Genomic DNA, 21,946 nt, shown 5'->3' on the forward strand with positions numbered 1-21,946 from the left:
CACAACTCAAGCAGCAGAATGGAGAATTTTGCATAGAAATGAAAAGCAGGGGGAAAAGAGAGTGTATCTGTACAGCTTATTAAAAATGTGTGCACAGCTGAAAATTACTTCTTAACCTTCCACGTTAACAGTGTATTCGTGGTAAAGGAGGCATTCTACAAAATATTAGGTCCCTTTTCTGTCTAAAAAAAATTCAAGTTTTGTTCAGTAAAATGCAGATTTAAAAAAAAACCTTCAGTAACAACAAATGGCAACATTCAGACCCAAGCTCTCAATTAGGAGAGCTCGAGCCCTAGTCCGGCAGTGGTCAACGGCACTTCAATATTGATAATGTGCTGGTGCTACAGTCACCACGACTTGCATCCAATATAAGCAAAGCAAACTTCCTCTAGAGTCTGCGATCTGACTTTTCCTGGGTCCTTCAACTCAACCACAATCACTGGCAGCTTGCTGTGGAACCAAAAGGGGATAGGGAGTGGGATTTCTGCTTCAGTATCGTTCTCTGTGACACACGATATCTTAGTGTAACTAGAATATAGCAATAAGGTACACAGTCCAATTCTTCACTCCATCCCAACAGAGTTTCCTTTATCTGCTCACGCCTATTAAACGGAGCCTCCACACTTCTTGACCTGGTGTCATATGCAAGGAGATCAAAGCTGACCCAACCTACCAAATAATGCACATCGACTGCTAGTTTGGTCACATTTCCTGTTAACCCTTTTGGGGATTAGAGTCAAAATTCAAAAAGAATGCAAATTTTTATGTAGAGTTTCGCAAATATAACAGGCATCTTGCTCATGGATATTTCTATCTACAAAATGCCTGCTTGTGCACTGTACAAATTCTAACCATCGATTCATCCACTACCATATACGCAGATCAGACATCATGTTTACAGCACACCCACTGATGGTAGCCATGACACGGTACTGCAGAAAGATTTTTGCAGCAGCCTCTCATTGCTCAAACATCTCCAAGTACTTCATCTACAATTAACTAGTTTTGAAGTGTTAATTAGGCAAACACTGCACACAGCAAGATCCCATAAACTGCAACCGGAATGAACCATTGGTCTGTTCTCTGGTGGTGCAAGCTTGTACGGTACATAGCTTTCCCCATCATTCAAGTGATGTGGCATCTACTCCACAATATAAACAAGCCAGTTTGCACAGTCTCGGGAGGTTTTGACCAATGTTGTAAAATGGCTTTGACAATGTTAATAAGTCAAAGGGCTGAAAATCTATTTTATTCCCCCACATCTCCTTCCTTCAGTATCCAAAGCTACATTGCCAACCTGCTTGCATACTTGAACAAGTGCTGTAGATGATGCTTCGCACTTGCACACCAATACGGAGTAATGCCTCCAGCCCCTGCAGGAAGAACTACTTTGTTTAAATACCACAAACTCATTCCTCTCATCACTGTTACCTTGCCCACTAACACGCCAGGTTGCATTCTGTACTGGGCACAGCAACGACCATTAACTTGTAAGCCCTGCGATCGGGACTGTAGGTTCTTTCCAGATGGTTAATCGAAGGGCAAATGGCCTTCTCAACCGTTTTTGTCTTATGATTGAAAATCAGGAAACTGGCACACCATGACCACACATCCCAATCAGGATTTGAGCCGCCTTCCTACTCCGAAATTACATCATCCCTTTTGTTCCTTTCACCCAACAGGCACGATGGGCTGAATGGCGGCCTTCTGTGCTGTAAGATTCTATAAGCAAACCACCTATTCGTCCCTTGATAATGCAACTAAATGGTCAACAGCTTTAGGGTAAGATGGTCTGCATTAGCCAAGCCATTCTTCATGCCCCAATCTAGCCAGATAGTAAAATAAGCGATTTTTCAGAAGGACCCCATCAGTTTGGCCAAGAATAGACTGAACTTGTAGCCATCTCAAATGCAGGTCTCATTGCAGCCAGATGCATCTGTAAAGTAAGGGTTCGTGAAGGCCAACAGCCAGGAACACCTGATGAAAATAGGGTTTCCCGCCCAACTGCTTTGGTGAATCTCAGCAAATTTACTGGCAGGTAAGAGCTGGCCGCAAAAGGTCCACGAATGGGGAGCTAATGCCACAAGCATGGGTCTTATTGCAGCAGGAAAAAAGCTTTATGTCAGCCCAGACAAATGACCAAAGCTATGCACTTCCTAATCCATATGTCCAAATACCAGAGAGGCTGGTGCATTTACTAACCAAACAACAACAACTTGCATTTATATAGCACCTTTAACATAGTAAAATGCCCCAAGGCGCTTCTTAGGAGCATTATCAAACAAAATTTGATACCGAGCCACAAAGAGATAGTAGGTCAGACCAAAAGGTTGGTCAAAGAGGTAGGCTTTAAGGAATGTCTTAAAAGAAGAGGGGTAGAGAGGAAAGAGGTTTAGGGAGGGAATTCCAGAATTTTGGGCCTAGGCAACCAAAGGCATGACCGCCAATGGTGGAGTGATGAAAATTGGAGATGCGCAAGAGGCCAGAATCGGAGGAGCGCTGAGATCTTGGAGGTTTGCAGGGCTGGAGGAGGTTACAGAAATAGGAAGGGGTGAGGCCATGGAGGGATTTGAAAAGAAGGATGAGAATTTTAAAATCAAAGCTTTGCCAGACCAGGAGCCAATGTAGGTCAGCGAGGACAGGGGTGATGGGACGGTGCAAGTCTGGTGAGATTGCCTTTCAAGGGTGTATCTCAGTTCTCTGCAAAGATTCTTTTTCTATTTGCATGCTAACATCTAGCTGAGATTTGTAGGAGGTCCCCTTTTATTATTGCCCGAGAGTCTCTGTGAAAACCAAAATTAATTTTGTATAGCTATATCAGATTTCGCTCCCTGCTATGATACACAAGTTGCCCATCGGTCCTGTCAAGGCTTCCATTAACAGTGAAAGGATTACAATTTTGAACAGCTGCATACATTAGAGAGCCAGATTTCTCTGTTCTTTCATCCACACAAACCAAGGTTCAACACCTACTTTTAGGCATGGTCACTGACAGATACATGGTTTACATTACAGCCATACACTTAAACCTTGTGTGCAGCTTCTCTCTCTTCCCTCCCCGCCCCCCACCCCCCCCCCCCCCAATCTTGCTCATCCTTCCCTTTATTATCAATATTACTCATGTGATCTGTGGTTTTCAGGGACTTTTGTTTTCATGGAGAAATGGGATGGAATCACAGAATATGTTCCCCTTCCCAGCCACATATAGTTAAACTGAATGTGATTTATTCAGTCAATATAAATCAGCAATCATGGAATGTGATCCGAAAACACAATAATTTTGGGTAACAACGGAATTTAACTTCTTCAGTCATTGTAAAACAGTGGCCCTCACTATGGTCATTGTTCCTCCCAAGCTTTTAATATGTCACCCTTCTTCCTTCCTACACTTTAGATTCCCGACAAAAATAATTTTACATTACTGCAGCCCGTCAACTCCCAACCTACAGGATTGGCAAAGATAAATTTAACAGCTTCCACACAACTGATCTATAGCTGGGACTTCAACCTCCATCACTGACCTTTCTAAACACATTGAGCCACTTCAAGTCAGTCAGTGTGCTTGGGTTGTGATGTCAAATCGCACTGTGACATGGCCACGCATGGCGCACTGGACCAGCTTAGTGTCTGCTCGCAAGTCTGTGGCTTTTTTATTCCTCTCAATTGAAGACTGTTCCATCTTGTCATTTAACTCTGCTCCCCAATAGGACCACGTGAGGTTGATTTGAAAAAAATGGAGACGAGCAGAGACTCGAGACAGTATATTTTTTGCCAGTGACTGACTAGCAAAACTCACAGACTGTAAAGTATTTCCTTTGTGTGGATTGCTCCCATTCATCATACTGCGGTGCCTCACAACAAAATCAATCAGCACGCCTGAACAGCAGTCAAGCACACTGAGCAGTAATTAAAAAAAAATATTATATAATTCTGTATGTTCAGAAGTACTGAGCCTAGCCTTTGTTTTCCATTGAACCCGAGGCACACGCAATAGGTTGCTGCGGCCCTAAACAGCCGATCAGTGCATTTGCCTCGTTGCATTCTGTAGTGCAGTCCTGGCTTTACAATCTGGTATTGGACCACATTCCTGCCATTTGGGAATCCCTAGTGGGCAAAGGCCTTGGGCCATAAACACAAGATCCCAGATTTGATTCAGAGTCTGTACTGAGTTAGCTGAGTTCAGCTGGGGTAGTAGGAGTGGATCTACAATTCGCTGTTGAATAACATATTGCTTTTATATAGTGCCTTTAAATGGAGAAAAAATGACCCACGGTGCTTCACAGAAGCGTAATTAGAATAAACCGACACCAAGCCAAAAAAAGAGATATTAGGAAGGGCAATTAAAAGCTTGGTTAAAGAGGTAGGCTTTAAGTGGGGGGGGGGGAAAGAGAAGAGATAGAGGCAGAGAGGTTTGGGGAGGACATTCCAGTGCTTAGGGCCTAGAGGGCTGAAGGCACGGCCGCCAATGATGGAGCAAAGGGAAGGGAGGATGCACAAAAGGCCAGAAGTGAGGGAGGAGTGCAGAGTTCTCGGAAGGCTGTAGGGCTGGAGAAGGTGACAGGGGTTGGGAGAAGCGAGTCTATACAGGGTTTTGAACACGAGGATGAGAATTTTAAATCTGAGGGAACCGGAAGCCAATGGTGGTCAGCGAGCAAACTGAAAGGCGGAACCGGCTCGAGGGGCTGAATGGCCTACTTCTGTTTCTATGTTCCTATGGGTGAGAGGGATGGGGTGCGGATTAGGGAAGCAGGGTTTTGGAAGAGCTGAAGTTAATGAAGTGCGAAGGATGGGAGGCTGGCCAGGAGAGCGTTGGAATAGTTGAGTCTGAAGGTGAAAAAGGAAACCACAAATCTTTCAGTAATCCTCCTTTTGACTGATTTCCAAATTACCTCATTACAATGAGGGTCTAAAGCTGCTCAATAGTAATAGGTAGGGAGTCACAGGCCTAAACACAACCAGGCAATTTTTTTATGCGAGAAACCACAAGACTGCACTTTCTATGTTATACAAACCTCTGATTGCATTACTGCCTTCAAAGACATCGTTTAAGAACATAGCAGATGCTTATTATCATTCACCATGGGTTTTGGGAGCAAGTCAGAAACCACACTGCATTGAAGGATACCTCGCAGCAGAAGCTGGCGAGCAAAGTACGAACACTGCAAACGACTGCTGTAAAATTCAACACTTGATCCTGGCACCATTTATCTGGATTTGAAGTGTGCTGTGAGAACATGTAGAAACTGCAAACACCAGGACTGATTTCAATACTAATATTTAGTGTTGGTATTTCGAGACAAGCCAACAACCCTTATCTGAGATCAAGAATATAAGAAAGCTTTACAGTTTAAAAGGGTTGGGGGGGGGGGGGCGGGGTGGAAGAAAAGGCCTTTCTTCAGCCTTAGCAAATCTATCAAGTTTAGTTTGGTGTTGCCACTGCCTGCACAAGACCTGCATTTCAGGAGCCAGTGGCACCATGACAATGTAAAAGCGGCTTTTGTGTATTTTTCCTCGGCGGAATGGAACCACCCATCACGCTGCTCACAGTGCAGTCAGTGTGTTGGCAGCAGCGCTCTTTGTAAACAACAAAAAATAAAAATCACACATGCCAATAAGCACGTACAATGGTGCTTTTAATGTTTAACGCTTCGATAGTTTGGTCATGGCGGAGCTACACTCGTGTGCCAGCTCCCTGTGATTACATCACCAAAACCATCTCTCGTCTCCAGATCCACATTTGTCTCTCTCACCAACCCGAGTTACAGAAGTGAAAGCGTCTTTCGATATTCAGAATGCTGTAGCCACCAGCAACCACACGATTATCTTCACACCAGCATCCAGTTATTATTAAACTTGTCAATCGCTCTTGCCCGTCGGTAATGGATACACAAACTTTTGTAGATTTTGGAAGCTGCTGCCAGATTGGGGACTCTGCTCCCTCCTCTTACAAATGTAAATGCGCACCATAAATCAGTGCTCAAATTGTTCCTGCTGATACGACCACCAGTATCACACTTCACCCCCGCATCCTTGCCAACATTCTTCCCTCAACCAACCCCACCAAAAACAGATCATCTGCTATTTGTGGGATTTTGCTCTGCACAAATTAACTACCGTGCTTGCCTACATGACAACAGCGACTACACTGGAAAAGTTGCAAAGTGCTTTGGCACCTGCTGAGAACATGATCAGGCATCATGTCAATGCAACTTCTTTCTTCCTTGTAAATACAGCTCAAAATGTTCTCTCCAGACAAACCCAGCTTTGGAAGATCAAAAATTGTGCTGCTTGATGATTTTCTTACAGTTCAAACGAACAGTAGAATCATACAGCACAGAAGGAGGCCATTTGGTCCATCCTGCCTGTGCCAGCTCTTTAAAAGAGCTATCCAATTAGTCCCACTCCACTGCTCCTTCCCCGTAGATCGGAAAATTTTTCCTTTCCAAGTGTATATCCAATTCCCATTTTGAAAATTTACCATAGTCTCTATTGTGTTTCACTGCAATCTCTAGAACAACACTGCACTTGCCATGCCAGAAATGAGGTTATCCAGGCACACACAAAAGCATCCAATGAAAATCATTTGAGAGAGAAGGGAAGATAGACTAATGGGCATTAGAACGGATTATAAAACATGAATGCTGGAAATCTGAAATAACAGAAAGGGCACAGATCAATTCACATCTGGAAGAGACAGACAGGTCAACACCCTTCATTAGAATTGCTCTGACAGAAGGGTCCCACCCTGAAATAGTAACTATCTTACTCTCGAAAGCAATTCCACCTGCTGTGCCTTCAAACATATGCTGTTTTTAACAACCATTAGCACTGTTTAGCAGGCCCAGTCATCTGGAGGGACAGCACTCAATAACCCCTCTAATGGACAGCCTTTCTTGGCTTAACTTAATGAAAAATTTCTGCTGCAAGACTCATACAGCAGCAGATAAACAAGAGGAAGTCACAAGACATATATTCACATGGGGAGGGGAGGGACAGATAACACGAGATCACAAGAGCAGAAATGAAGCCATTTACATAGGATAGCTGAAACTCAAGATTACAATACTGTATTTCAACTTTTGTTTTTAAAACATCAATGGAATCTAAATTTCGGATAATATTTTCTGTAATTGAAGAAATGGCTCAGAGGATTATTACAAACCAGCGCTACCCAATGAAAACCCTATGTACAAGGCAGTGATACAAAGAAAGACTTGCATTTATATAGCGCCTTTCACGACCTCAGGACACCCTAAAGCGTTTTACAACCAATTAAGGAGTTTTTTTTTTAAAAAGTGGTCACAAAGTGCTTTCAACATAATTGTTTTGAGAGGGGAATTGGTAAAAGATTGAGTCAACTGGTTGATGAATCAGTAAGAGGTGGTATTGACTCAGGATTATCATTAGCAGAATGAAAAGGGAAATTAGAAGAATCTTCCCCCCCATAGAGAGTTGTTAGAATGCATTATCACAAATGACTTTTGAGGCAGAGATTATCTCTTAAAAGGGAATGATGGGATAAGTATTTGAAAATGGACAATATAAAAAGGACATGGGAAAGAGGCAGGGATAGAGATTACAGTAAGAAACAATTGATGAGTTAAGTGCTGATGTAATAGGCCAAATTACCTCTTTCTCTGCTGTAATTTCTATAATTCTACGAATCAGCACCTTCGAGACGGAAAGGGGGAAAATGGGAAAGAAACTGGAGGGATACAGAAGTACGAGAGTCTATAATTACAAGGACGGAATAAATATCAGTTTCTGTCTGCCAATGACGATCGGTTTGAAAAGGACGACACACAATGCATTGGGTTATTTGCTGTGCTGACAAGGGGAGAAAACCACAGAAGGAAGTGAGCAATTAGGCTGGAGTAATAACCTGACTATTTTTGGACAAACTTCTACTTTACACAATTTACAGGCCACTTTCCCCTTAACTTGTAGTTTTTTCAGGGGATAGGCAAAGGAAGGTGCTGCATGCAAGAGGTCAGTAGAACCAACAAACAGGAGTAAATCACATCTCAGTGCAGTTAGGTTCTTGGAATGGGCAATAGAATAAAATAAATAAAAACAAACCACCATTAAACCCAAGTTAGCAAATCCCTGGAACACAAATGATAATCAAAAGTTTTGAGGGAGGGGGAAAGAGGAGGAAGGAGAGGGTCCGAAAGACTTCAATTTATATAGCACTTTTCACAACCTCAAGATGTCCTAAAGTGCTTTATAGCCAATGAAGTGCTTTTGAAACGTAGTCCCTGTTGTAATGTAGAGAACACGGCAGCCAATTTGTGCACAGCAAGGTCCCACAAACAGCAATGTTGGATAATGACCAGATAATCTGGATTTGTTTCAGTAATGTTGGCTGGGGGATAAATTTTGGCCAGGACACTGGGGGAACTCCCCTGCTCTTCTTCAAAATAGTGCCTTGGGATCTTTTACGTCTACCCGAGGGGGCAGACGGGGCCTCGGTTTAACATCTCATCTGAAAGACAGCACCTCCGACTGTGCAGCATTCCCTCAGTACTGCAGTGAAGTATCAGTCTAGATTATGTGCTCAAGTCTCTGGAGTGGGACTTGAACCCACGACCTTCAGAGGCGACAGTAATACCAACTGAGTTTTTAATACTCTATCATTTCCATTGACAGAAAGCACTACTGTCCTGCCATCAGCAGCCCTGGAAAATAAACGGACCAACTTACCTTGTTCCGATAGCAGTGACTGCCAAACTTTTCATGGGTCTTGCAAGGTACTGATGGGTGTAAAAGTCAATGGAGGATAACTACGGAAAGATGCTACATAAATGCAAGTTTGTTCTTTCTGTCTAAAACAGCCTCAAATCTCCATTAGACTCAGTATCCATGCATGCTCCAAAAAATGCTGCATCCATATCTTAGATAATAAGTGCAACAAGGATACAATGAAGAGTTCATAAAAGCAGGCTGGTGGCTTATCAACTAATCAGCCAGATATAACAGATTAGAGATAAAGTAAAAATTGCAAAGCGTGAAAGGAAGATGAACGAACTTGCATCTTGTCTTCAGGACAATCCAAAGCATTTCATAACCAATGAACTACTTTTCAAGCGTAACCACTGTTGCAAACGCAGCAACCAATTTGAATACAGCAAGATCCAACAAACAGCAATGAAATGAATGACCAGATAAACTGCTTTGCTGAATATCTGAGATAAGATACTGAAAATATTGGAAAGGCACAGCAGGTCCATTATATAACTGATCACAAGGATTCCACTGCCAATTCTGTTAAAGTGCCTTTTGCTCAAATTTTTAACCTGTCCTTTTTCTCCTTTCAGATGCTGAAACATTTCCTGCTTTCAACTAAAGCTTTTTTTTTAAAAAAAAGAAAAAAGAGAGTTCTGAGAATCCTTGAACAATGGAGCCAAGGCTCAAGTTAGTAGTGCTGATTTGCTTGAACAATCTACAGTATAAAGTGGCGTTTACACTGCTTGTCTTACTTTGTGCTTCGGCTATTTTTTTATATATAAAGTGTAAATGGCACAAGCAGAGGTGTTCATTGAAAATGACAGGGAGCACCTTACTCCTCAATGATACACTTGATATCAATCAGCGATCCTGATTGCTATCCAGTGACCCTTGCTGGAAACTATGTGCATGGGCATCAGGTGAGAACAGAATCAAGGTCAGCTGTGATGATCTTCATGATGGAATAGCCTGCCAACACTCACTGTCCAGGCAAAATACTAGAGGGCTGCCAGTGTCCATGGAACTATGCCCAATTATGACTCTCTGCCTTCAGAAAATGTGTGCGGGGGGGGCAGAAACAAACATTTTTAAAAGAAAATACAGATTAAACCTGTTTTTAAAATACCACAGGTAGAACTACATGTCAAGGAAGTAGCACCTCACGATTACAATGTGAATAAACCACGAGAGCTCAACACTTCAACATGTCGCTGCCTCTCATCACACTCCCATCTACACAGACAGAAAAAGAAAAACTGCAAAGGCTGGAAGCTGAAACACAAACAAGTAAAATAATTGCACATGAAGCACTGAGACATTTCCAAGACACCTGATAACATCCATTAAAATCTTTCTTTTTACAGCCCTCCCCATCTTCAAAAAAACATTTTAAACACCCATTCTGTCAACCATGTCTTCAGTCTCTTCCCTCTTTCCCATCCCTCTCCCACCGCAAATACCTCTTTCCCTGCTTGGTGCCCGCCTCTCCACCCTGTGAAGTGCTCAGACATGCTCTTTTATGCGAGGACTACTATTGGAAACACAAGTTATTTTCAACGTTTTGTGTTCAACAAAATGTTAATCCAACTTACACATTGTGCTGTCTGAAATGTACTGGGGAAGGTTATATACAACAAAGGAAATTTACAAGACAGTTTACGGGTGACTTGCCCAACAATAGCACGCACACCCTTGGCTGTTCATTAATCCTCCATTCATACGGAATTCATTTTAATGGGACCTTCTCTTGGAGCAGATACTACTTCCCGTGCAATCCGCCAGAGGCTCAGCTTGTGACGGAATAATATATTTACAGCTGTTTCAAATCAAAATGCAAACTTGGAAGCTGCATTGAATACCGGGGTTGATGCAGACTTATGGAAGACAGCACGACAGGACAACTCACACACCCAAAGATGTAGTAAAACAGACTAGTTCATAGTTAGTTTGACCTTGACTGCCCCATTCCATAATTCTCCATGTCTGTTGGGGCAAACACAGAAATATAGTTTAAACCTTGCAGCAGGAAGTTTACTGCAATTGTCATACTAAAGTGCTTTGTCATTAAACACATCGGAAGGTTTTCTACCTTGGAGCTGAGAGTTTAGAGTGGAGTGCTCTCAATTACTATAGATGGATAAGTTACATTTCAGTTTTAGAAAGCTCATGGCTTTTTTAAACAAAAATACAAGGGCTATGCTGCAAAATACGCATCTCAGAGACGATCATTTATCAGGCCTGTGCTGTTAGACAATCAAGACTGACATAAGGAGGAAGAAGTATGGCATGCATAAGTTATCCCATCAATCTCTTGCTCAGTCAAACGATAACGAACAGGCAAACCAAATACGAAAGGATCAGGATAGATTGTGAAGGTGAGCTAATGTGTGGAAAATGGCAGCAATAATAAAAGCTAACCAGATCTTAGAATGTATAGCCCAAGGGATACAGCACAAATCTTAGGTGGTGATAATGAGTCCGTACAAGGCAATAACACAGCCATTTCTGGAGTAGTGTGTGTAATTCTGAGCACTGTACGGCAGTGAAGGTATCCAAGGACTAGAGGTAGTACATAAAGGGGCAATCAAACTGACACCATCTTAACCAGGAGAGGGTGAAGACCCTGGGATTATTTATTTTCAAGAAAAGGTGGCTCAGGGGATATATTATTCAAGAATATGAAAGGAATTGATAAATTGAGCCCCAGTAAAATGTTTTGAGTTTGCCACAAACTCAAGAACCAGGAGACTTGGGCTCAAGCTTAATTACGTAAAGAATGGTGAACACACGAAGTAAACTGAGCAAGGAGGCATCAGAGTAAAACTCCCTCAACTCTGTCTAACCTCGGACAAGCAGCCCCTACTGCACCAGTACAACACACGCCCATTTCCCACACAAATTAGTACAGTTTCGCTATCACTCCATGCCAAATCGAGCCCACTTTGAAACGGCACAAAATCATTTCACATAGCACTCGTGCAGCCAGCAGACAGAGCAGACTTTCAGTCCATCAGGCTGGCCTGAATTTGAGATCAGGATCCTACAGATTTCAGTAAACAGATTTGAACTGTGTATTTTAGAAGATCAACAGCTCCATTGAAAGAATGGCATAGAATTCCTCACTTAGAGAGAGTATTGTACAACTGCAAATCACTTACTGAGAAATCTGCATAATTGCTTACTCCAAACAGAAATCAATCACTACATAAGAGCCCAAGATTATCAAAGAATGAAAAAGGTCACATTAAATGTATTATTTTACTCCCCATCTAGGACTGGTATTTAACAGGTTTGACTCATTCAAAGCTTAGTATAACAAAACAAGACACTGTTAGAATGATAATACATATTAAAAAACTCCTCAAAGCATGTATCCCAAGAGGAATTATTTAATGTTTTATGAAAATGGAGGTATGCAATATAGCCAAAGATGCATCTTGTGACATGTGCTGCATCAGTACTTCCTTTACTTTATCCTCCACCCATGTGCCACCTGGCTCTGACCACCTCTGCTGTAGATTGTGCAAACAGTCCACCTATCCCAGACCTCCACCATGCCCCCAATAGCAAACCAGAAGATTCTAGCAACAACCAGAAGTCACAATGGCTCTATTTTCCCTCCCTTTTGCAGGTAAGCACCTCAGCATCCACTTGGAATGGGATGCTATTCTACAAAGATACACAGTAGCAATTCAAATAAGAGAACCGGTGCACAGGAGTACATTACAGCCCTCGTATTCATTTCTCGGTAACATGCCGCAAAATATGTTCCGATACTGTCCATCCATTAATCCACCCTTCATTACAGACGATTAGAAGCCACAGAAGTGCCAAGGTTGCACCAGTCTCATTTATCATAGGCTCCAAGTCAATATGTCGTCATCAGATGACTGCTTGATGTTGCCAAAGCATTACTTTCACTACGCCCCTTTCTTGGCTTTCCATCAAGTTTTCTACCCCAAGTAGTGCATGTAAGTTCTTTACTGCTAATAATTGGATTGCCAAAGGACAATTTTGGCAGTTCAATTCTCTCAATTCCATGTCCATACTCAATCCTTGAAGAATCAAATGACAGAGTCCGAGTGTCCAGCATATTTTAAGGTACAAATGGTGGCACAACATGACAAACAACCAAGTTCCTTATCTCATCACTAACCTTCACGATCCAGCTCTCAGCATGCCATAGCAGGGAGCTCCACACTAATTCCTTAAAAAGTGTAAAATGTCATTCCAATCACCTACTACTATATCACATCTACCCAGCTCAGGTGAGTTAATCACAGGAAGTGGCCATCCATCTTTATCCATTATAACGCCAAAGAAAAAACAAAAATGGTAAGAAATATTACATTTCCAGATATCACTGACATTTCAATGCAAAATTGAAGCCATTCAGCTCGTCACACCTGTGCTAACTCTACAACTGGAACAGTCCACTCTTAACCCATTTTCCACCCCTTTCCCTGTAATCTTTTATATTATTCCTTATTAATTCAATTTCCTTTTAAATGATGGTATGGTCTCCGCTTCAAAAGCCACTTGTATAAAGCATTCCATTATCCTCTATGTGAAACAACTTCTTCTAATGATATTCCTGACCCTATGGCCCCTTTTACTGCTTTACTAACCAGTGCAAAAAGTCTTTTATTTATTCTCTCAAAGCCATTTGTAATCTTGAAAACCTCTATTATTAGGTTCCCCCCCTTAACTTTCTTTGTTCTAGTAAAAAAAGCCTCCATTTTTCAAGCCTATTTTTAGAATTATAAACTAAACTCCTGGTATCATTCTAGTAGATCTTTGTTTCATCTTTCCCATGGCTCTAATATCCTTCCTAATGCCCGGAAAAGCTGTATCGGAACTGAGTGTCCAGAGGAGAAAAATGGTTGTCCTTAACGGGAAGGGTGGGAAGAGAAGGGAAGGGAACTTCAAAGTCATAACTAACTTAAAAATGAACCAGTATGCAACATTTATTCTTTACTTATAGCATCACAATTCAAAATTCACTGAACTAACAGGCATTGATCTGATTTTGAATGGAAGAGGGAGTAACAAATAAATCCAATGCCTGTCCCAATTCCAATTAAATTAACTCTCATCCCATTGTCCTCTGTCTCTCATGCAGAAACATAGCATTACTACCAATCATTAGATAGAATCATAGGGTCTTATAGCACAGGAGGCAGCCAGTGGGTCCATCATGCCTGTGCCAGCTCTTTTGAAAGAGCTATCCAATTAATCCCACTTCCCCATAGCCCAGTATTTTTTTTCCCTTTTTAAGTATGTATGCAATTCCCTTTAGAAAGTTACTATTGAATCTGCTTCCATCACTCTTTCAGGCAGTGTGTTCTAGGTCATAATAACTCACTGCATTAAATAATTTCTCCTCATCTCCCCTTATTTTTGGACCCATGACTCGTACCCATCCCATCCCACACTACATTTCATTAACTTTCACTAAGATGCATGGTTACTGATTTGTTTTCTGGATGTAGGTGATGCTGGCAAGGCTGTATTGATTGCTCATCCCTTGCTGCCCTGGGATGGTGGTGGCAATGGTCCTTCTTCTTGAACTGCTGTAGTCCTCGTGCTTATGATAAGAACATTAAAAAAACAGGAGCAAGAGTAGGCCATATTGCCCCTCAGGCCTGTTCCGCCATTAAATCCACTCCACTTTCCCGCCCGATCTCCATATCCCTTGATTCCCCCAAGAGTCAAAAAATCTATCCAGTTCAGCCTTGAATATATTCAATGACTCAGCATTCAAAGCCCTCTGGGGTCGGGAATTCCAAAGATTCACAACACTGTGCATGAAGAAAGTCCTCCTTAGCGCTCAGTCTTGAATGGCCGACCCCATATCCTGCAATTATGCCCCCTAGTTCTAGACACTCTAGCCAAGGAAAATAATCCCTCAGCATCTACCCTGTCAAGCCCCCTCATAATCTTAAATGTTTCAATGAGATCACCTCTCATTCTTCTAAACTCGAGAGTATAAGCCCATTCTACTCAACTATAATACCTTATGATGATCTTAGGTCAGGAACTCCAGGACTTTGAGTGATGATGAAGGAATGGTTGTGTATGTCCAAATCAGGATGATGTGTGATTTAAGAGGGGAAACTCAGAGGTGATGTTGTTCCCATGATCTTGTTGCTTTGCCTTCTTGGTGGTAGAGGTCATGGAGCTGGGAAGTGCTATTGAAGTAAGCTTGGTGAGATGCTGCAGTAGTTTGTAACTAATTTAAAAAGGTGGTTTTACTTTGAAGTTCTAACTGCTGGACAACAGCACTATATAAGTCTCCCAGCACCATGCTATTCCCCAGACATCAGGCAGAAGTGCAGTTGACGAAGCCACGTAGCAGTTTACAAGACCCACAATAAAGGTGAGAACCTGTTGCCACCAGTACAATGTAAGCCAGCACAGTACAGATGGAGATGGGAGAACAGTGCATGTAATATCAATTGCACTTACAGAACTTAATGATTTTTGAAAATCCCCACCACTTAAAGGAGGAATCGTCACGTCACAGTTTGGGGGGAAAAAAAAAACATTAAAAAAGTGTTTCATTTGTCGCAAAGCTTGCCCAAATTTGTGGCAGTGACACCCCCATAATTGTATACACGCGCATGCAAAGACTAATGTTAGTTTCGAGACTTCTCCTATAAAATGCAATTACCAACAATAAATCTCAGATGCCCAATCGTTAATTGCTCAGCTCCACTTGCTGTTATTGTGCAGCATTTTTCTGTGTACCCCAGGGGGTAAAGTGACCAGATTTCCCAGGCACTGATCAAAACAAAAATACCACATTAAATGTTCGTACATTCATTGCTAGCATTCTTTCCCCGGATGGATTCCTTTAAAGCATATTAATAATCAGAATGTTTATGAATAGGTCTCGATCTAGCAGGATTATGATGTGGAGATGCCGGTGATGGACTGGAGTTGACAATTGTAAACAATTTTACAACACCAAGTTATAGTCCAACAATTTTATTTGAAATTTACAAGCTTTTGGAGGCTTCCTCCTTCCTCAGGGGAATGTTGTGGAAATTTCCACAACATTCACCTGAGGAAGGAGGAAGCCTCCGAAAGCTTGTGAATTTCAAATAAAATTGTTGGACTATAACTTGGTGTTGTAAAATTGTTTACAATTAGCAGGATTAGGCTAAAGACCAACACTGTATTCCTGAGTAGATGCTTGAAAACCGTGGCTTCCCCCTCTCCCCTACAAGCAACGTCTGAGCTACACAGTTCCCAGATCAGTTTCCCATTCTGTGTTGAGCTCGCTGATCTCAGCCAGAGCAGTGGTGGTGCTACAATTGGCATCGACACTCCTGGATTAGGGAGGGGAAACAAGCCAGGATTATTGCTCTTTATCCATTGCGGGAAGTGCTTGGGGACATTATGACTGCTCCCTCCCACTAATACCATCACTGTACATTGAAGAAAAATAGATCCAAGTCTACAGTGGACTCGATATGTGAAAATAATTTACAAAGTCAGAAAATTGTGCATACACACAAAAATATCACGTTAAATATATTGAAAAGGGAAGAGAAAGAGCATTAGATTAAAAATTGACACTGGTACACAGCAAACTTACTCAAAACAGAGATCACCAGTCAGATGATGTTTCTCTTCCAAAGTCCACAGTAACCTGAAAAAGATAAATGTCAAACTCAGATGTAAAAAAAAACAGATTAGCAGAACCTGCATAAAGGGTAAAACTCTATACTGCCAGATAATTGGGGAAGGAGGAGGAAGGAGACTGTGGGAATCCTGGGGACAAAAAACAAAGTACAAAGCTTTTTTATTTTAAAAGTTACAAAAAAGGTTGAGCAGCTTCTGAGCCTCAAGGCCATGGCATTGGCTTGAACAAGCTCAGTGTATTAAGAGGCACATTTACATTATATAGGAGCACAGCCAACTAAAGAATCCCAGTCTATCTCCAGCTGCAGCTGGCAGAGGGAGTGTGGGCAACCCCCTTCTCTTAAAGCGACAACAATATAAATGTGAGTCTATGATTGTATTGTAGAGATAAGTGAAATTTTAGTAACGTAAACATTGGCAACCAATCCTACATTTTGATCTCTGTAGGAAAGCAGAGCCCAACATGTCTCCAATGACCGTCTCTGTAATCCTGAAACTACTTCAAGTATGAGGCACAAATATAAAAGCACCTTATAATTAAATGGTAATCAACGCAGCAAATCACTTGAGAATTGTTATACGGCTCCTCTTGTGCCGCTATGAAGAGCGTCAGTTTGGCTCATTGAGGCGGGAGTGCTACCAGAGTAATGAAGGTTGTGGGGTCAAGTCCCACTTCAGGACTTGGGCACATAAATCCAGGCTGACACTTCAGTGCCGTACTGAAGGAGTTCTGCATTTTCGGAGGAGCCGTCTTTCAAATGAGACATTAAGCTGAGGTCCCATCTTTCTGTTTGAACGGAGGTGAATGGTCCCATGGCACTAGTTTGATGAAATACTTGTTTGTAACTATCTATTCAGGAGGAGGGACTTCCCCTGATGACCAGTCCAAAATTCTACCCCAATTAACACCATCAAGTCAGATTAACCATTCATCTCTCAGCTGTTTATTAGGCCTCACTGTGCACAAAATTTGCCTGCCACGTTTATCTATAAAACAGTGACTTCACTTCAAAAGCAATTCATTGACTGTGAAGCACCAAGCACATGAAAGGTGCCACATAAATACAAATTCTTACTTTCTTTCCACTTCACAGTGAAACGCAAGTGACAGCATGTAAGCTACAGATTAATAATCGGGGCTCACAAGAGCTGAAAATGTATTTTATTTTTCTGTCAGCTTTCAAACAGAAACTGTGTAATCTGCTCATTAACTTTTGGGGTTTCTCTTTCCCTTGAACTTCTTACCACTAATTAATCTATACTGTGGCTTGCAACTTCAAACTGATTTTTTTCCCCCTCTCAGGAATTTCAAACTGACTAATTTGAACAGGATAGCTCCCTTTTTGATGTCTTGGAAGAGTGTTACTGGGACTTCCTGGATTTTGAATAACCAACACTCAAATTTCAAAAGGAACAGTCATCTTTAAACGTGGCCAATGCCATGTTTAAATTTGAATTATTCTGCTCTCCAGCCTGTAACTGATGAAGCTTACAATATTTTATCAAAATACGCTTGGTTTTTTAAAGTGTTTATGTACTGTGACTGGATTTAAAGGATCAAGCACCAAATCAAAAGTAGACAAAAATATTTCATTTTTTTATCCCCACAGAGCTCTTTGTACGATATACTATGGCCTCTTTATATTTCTAAAATGTGCTTCTTGTATAAAGTTAGAGATTCATAGGATATTTGTTTCTCGCGGTGGCTGATGTGTGGAATGTACTCCCATCAGTTAGTTGGTGCTAATTCATTGAATTCTTGTGAAAACACAACTTCTGCCAAGAAATGGGACTGAAGGTTATAGATAAATTTAGAAATTTATGGAACACTTGTAATGTTATTAAGTGCATGGCAAAGATACTTAGAGAAAAGTTTGGAAGTTTTATCTGGCTTAAATCACCTTCCTCTGGAATTTTTGGAGACCATGACTAACTAGCTGTGCCAGGCAAATTGGAAAGAATAAGCTTGGTATGCTAAATGACTTTTTCCTCGATCCATATTTCATCTTCTGTTCTTCTCTGAAACAGCAGCCTCACTGGAAGAGCCTCTGATTTTTAAAAATATCTCAGGATATGGGCGACTCTGGCAACGTCATGTTTACAAGTAAGTGGCTTGCTAAGCCACTAGGTCACTTCAGGAGAGCACTGTACCGTGGGACTAGAGTCCTGTATGGGGACACGGGGTAGGGCTGACAGAATCCTTTCCCTGAAGGACATTCACGAACTGGTTAGGTTTTTAACAACAATCTGGCAACTATTCTGGTGTCAGCCCACAAATTACTAGATTTATTAAATTCAATATCACAACTTGCCTACACCACCATGCCCTTTTGCTTAGCGCACAACTTTTAAAAAATGGTTTCCACATTAAGCAGCATTTTACATACGTTAGATATAGATACGTGCATTTATATAGCACCTTTAACAACCTCAGGATGTCCCAAAGTGCTTTACAGCCAATAAATTACTTTCAAAGTGTAGTCGCTGCTGTTATGTAGGAAACGCGGCAGTCAATTTGCACACAGCAAGGTGACAATGACCAGATAATCTGTTTTAACGATGTTGGTTGAGGGATAAATATTGGCCGGAACACTGGGGAGAACGCCCCAGTTCTTCTTCGAAATAATGACATGGGATCTTTTATGTCCACCTGATGGGGCAGACGGGGACTCGGTTTAATATCTCATGTGAAAGATGGCACCTCCGACAGTGCAGCATTCCCTCAGCGCTGCACTGTAGTGCCAGCCTCGATTATATACTCAAGTCTCTGAAGTGGGACTTGAACCCACAACCTTCTGACTCAGTGGTGAGAGTGCTACCATTGAGCCACAGCTGACAGGAAATTAGAAAAAGATTAATAGAAATTTAAATGCACCAAACCAGGTTAAAATACAAACATGGTTCATAACAATACAACAGAACAAAACAGCAGGGCATTAAATACAAACAACCAGAGCCTTCCAATTAGTGTGTCACAAGGTAGTGATTGTCGATTGGCAGCTAGGGGTAGAAGCAGTAAACAATGATCTCACAGCACAAGGAAGTTAGGGATGAAGTTCACCTGTTGAAGGATCCTGATTTACTTTTCACAATAGAGACATGAATTGCAATAATTTGAGAGCAATAAATGCAATGACCGAGTAAAGACTCTTTCACATTAGATCACCCTTAGTCAGCTGTACTCCCCAGGATTAATGACCCAACCTACAAAAAATACAACAGCATGATAGACCCCATGAGAACATGGTCCCCACTGGGTCCCTTATTCCAATGATTCGGCCTAAAGTTACCCAGTTTTGGCAATGTAAACTTGGAGCTAATACATGGATCTTGCTCTTCCAAACTACAGAAGTGCCAAATGTAGAAGTGTCCAAAGAGACACACTGGCACATTCCTCACCTTTCCAATACCGACACAATCTACAATGGAGAAAGGGGGAAGGAGACAGGGAAAGGAATTTTTCATATGTTAACGTAGCTACACCTCAGTTCATAACCAGTATGCTCGATGGTTACTACACTAGAGAAGTGCAGCCAAAAACCTCTGCATGGTCCTCCTACCATCAGCTGCACTCCCATGGATAAACAACCAGTTCAAATGGTCACATTATGAAATTTCACAAATTCACCATTGCACTGTAAGGATAGTGTTGTAACTAGCCGAACACAATGTAGACCCTTGTTATTCATTGTGGTTCTTTTTAAATGGCACCAAATTTGAACTGTTATTATAGTGTGCTATTTAATAGGTGTATATGTGATACATGAGAATAACAATGACTAAGGTAGTTAGAATGACACGCTGTGTCATGATGATAATACAAGCAGTCCAGACCCACAATCCTACTCAGCAAACAAGGGCACTAGAACCATTTCCCACACAGAGGGGGAAAGGCCACCCTTACACTAGAGAGAAACGGACTCTTCCTTCCTAGGTGGGAAGTACCTGGCCTCCACAGAATAGTTCTGCAGATAAAAATTTTTAGAAAACACACAAAACCAACAGAAAATTAGAAAAGCAAAAGCAAAGTCAGTGGGGGTAAAATTGGACTTGGCCAGGGGCGGAAAACAGGCGGAATCACATCTGCCGACCATTATACGACACATCTGATGTTCAGTTTTATTGAAGTCAATGGCATTGAATATCGGGCGGGTGTGTATCAGGTGACCAATGTAATACCGTCTGTTTTGCGTCCCTGCCCATATCCAATTTCACCCCCAGTGATGTAAAGCCGATATAAAGTGAAGAAACCATTGAGAGTTTGCTACAGTAATGTTATTTAAGAGGAAAGAAACACAAAGACAAGAAGCAAAGTATTAAAAATGAAAACCCTTGTCTGGGTTATTGTTGGCCACCAGCTTTTGCAGCTTTGCCAGCCCCATGGCAACCAAAGTAGAGAACATCTGGTGCCATCAAAGGCTCAACTGGTAAATGCACCCAGTCCCAGGTTCAATCTCTTGTCTGCGCTGAGTTAGATGTTCTTGGGCTGGTGATGTGGTGACTAATATTGACCCACATCCTCTTGCTGAGAGGAAAAACAAAGCAGCCATGGAATCCCATTCCTGATTCCCATTTCGGTCTTGCGACCCCTGCTGGAAAACGCAAGTGCGTGTACGTTGGGTGGAACAGGATTGAGAGCTGCGTAATGGTGCTCTTCCACAGAAAAACCTAGCAAAACCCATCATCCAGGCTCACACAGAAAGAATGGTCACTGAGAGGGGTGGAATTGTACCTCAATGCATCACTGCCTTCTGGAGGGGAGAGAAAATTGGAAACAAAAATTTCTACCACTCGATATCACTAACTGGAAAGAATGATAATGTCTGGATTTTCTATATAATTTGCTTCCTCCTTGATGTACTTTAATGGCATTTCTACTGAAAACTGGTGAATGGCTATAATTTGAGGTTATGTTCGTCTGTGCCAAATGATTGCTTGGGAACTGGACCACAACTTTACTAAACATACACTTATGTTTTTTTATATAAGGTTGGGGAAAAAATAACAACCAAACTTCATGCCCGAGAAGAGAGAAAAGCTGACTGCACTGTGTATCGGTTGTTATCACTGCTAGGATGTCAGACACATTAGCGTAGAAATTGTCATCGATGTTACCGTACCAATGCTTAAAACGCTCGCATCAAATTCCTCATCTTGCTGTTTGACCGGAGGAGTCAATACGTTTATTTTAATGCCTGAAGTGAAACCACAGCTCTAAACCACCCATAATGCAGCACAATGCTGTGGACAATGGGAACATCACATTGGGGGTTTGGAGGAGGGTTTTTTCTGGGAGTCCCCTGTTCATTGTAAGATCAGGGACAGCTTTGTCTTGCGTCTAATGTGGTGTGCAGCTAGCTGCCTTCAAACTAATAACAAGAAAGTTTCCTTTATCTGCAGTAAGCGTCCTCTATGAAATTATTGTAAACAATTTTACAACACCAAGTTTTAGTCCAACAAATTTATTTTAAATTCCACAAGCTTTCGGAGGCTTCCTCCTTCCTCAGGTGAACGGTGTGGAATGGCCTCCTTCTGAGGGAATGGCCTCCTTCTGAGGGAATGGCCTCCT

The 21,946-nt window shown here is 41.8% G+C and overlaps 1 protein-coding gene across 3 annotated transcripts in view; it reads right to left on the bottom strand.

Annotated features, from left to right (window-relative positions):
- The window catches only part of akap13 (A-kinase anchoring protein 13), a 322,499-nt gene that overhangs the window by 276,880 nt on the left and 23,673 nt on the right, over positions 1 to 21,946 (bottom strand). For all 3 annotated transcript variants that reach the window (XM_067971374.1, XM_067971373.1, XM_067971372.1), the window contains exon 2: positions 16,331 to 16,384. The gene's annotated coding sequence lies outside the window, so the exon portion shown is untranslated. The remainder of the gene's footprint in view (positions 1 to 16,330; positions 16,385 to 21,946) is intronic.

The sequence above is a fragment of the Heptranchias perlo genome, chromosome 34 (genome assembly GCF_035084215.1).
Source record: "Heptranchias perlo isolate sHepPer1 chromosome 34, sHepPer1.hap1, whole genome shotgun sequence".
Taxonomy (NCBI): Eukaryota; Metazoa; Chordata; class Chondrichthyes; order Hexanchiformes; family Hexanchidae; genus Heptranchias; species Heptranchias perlo.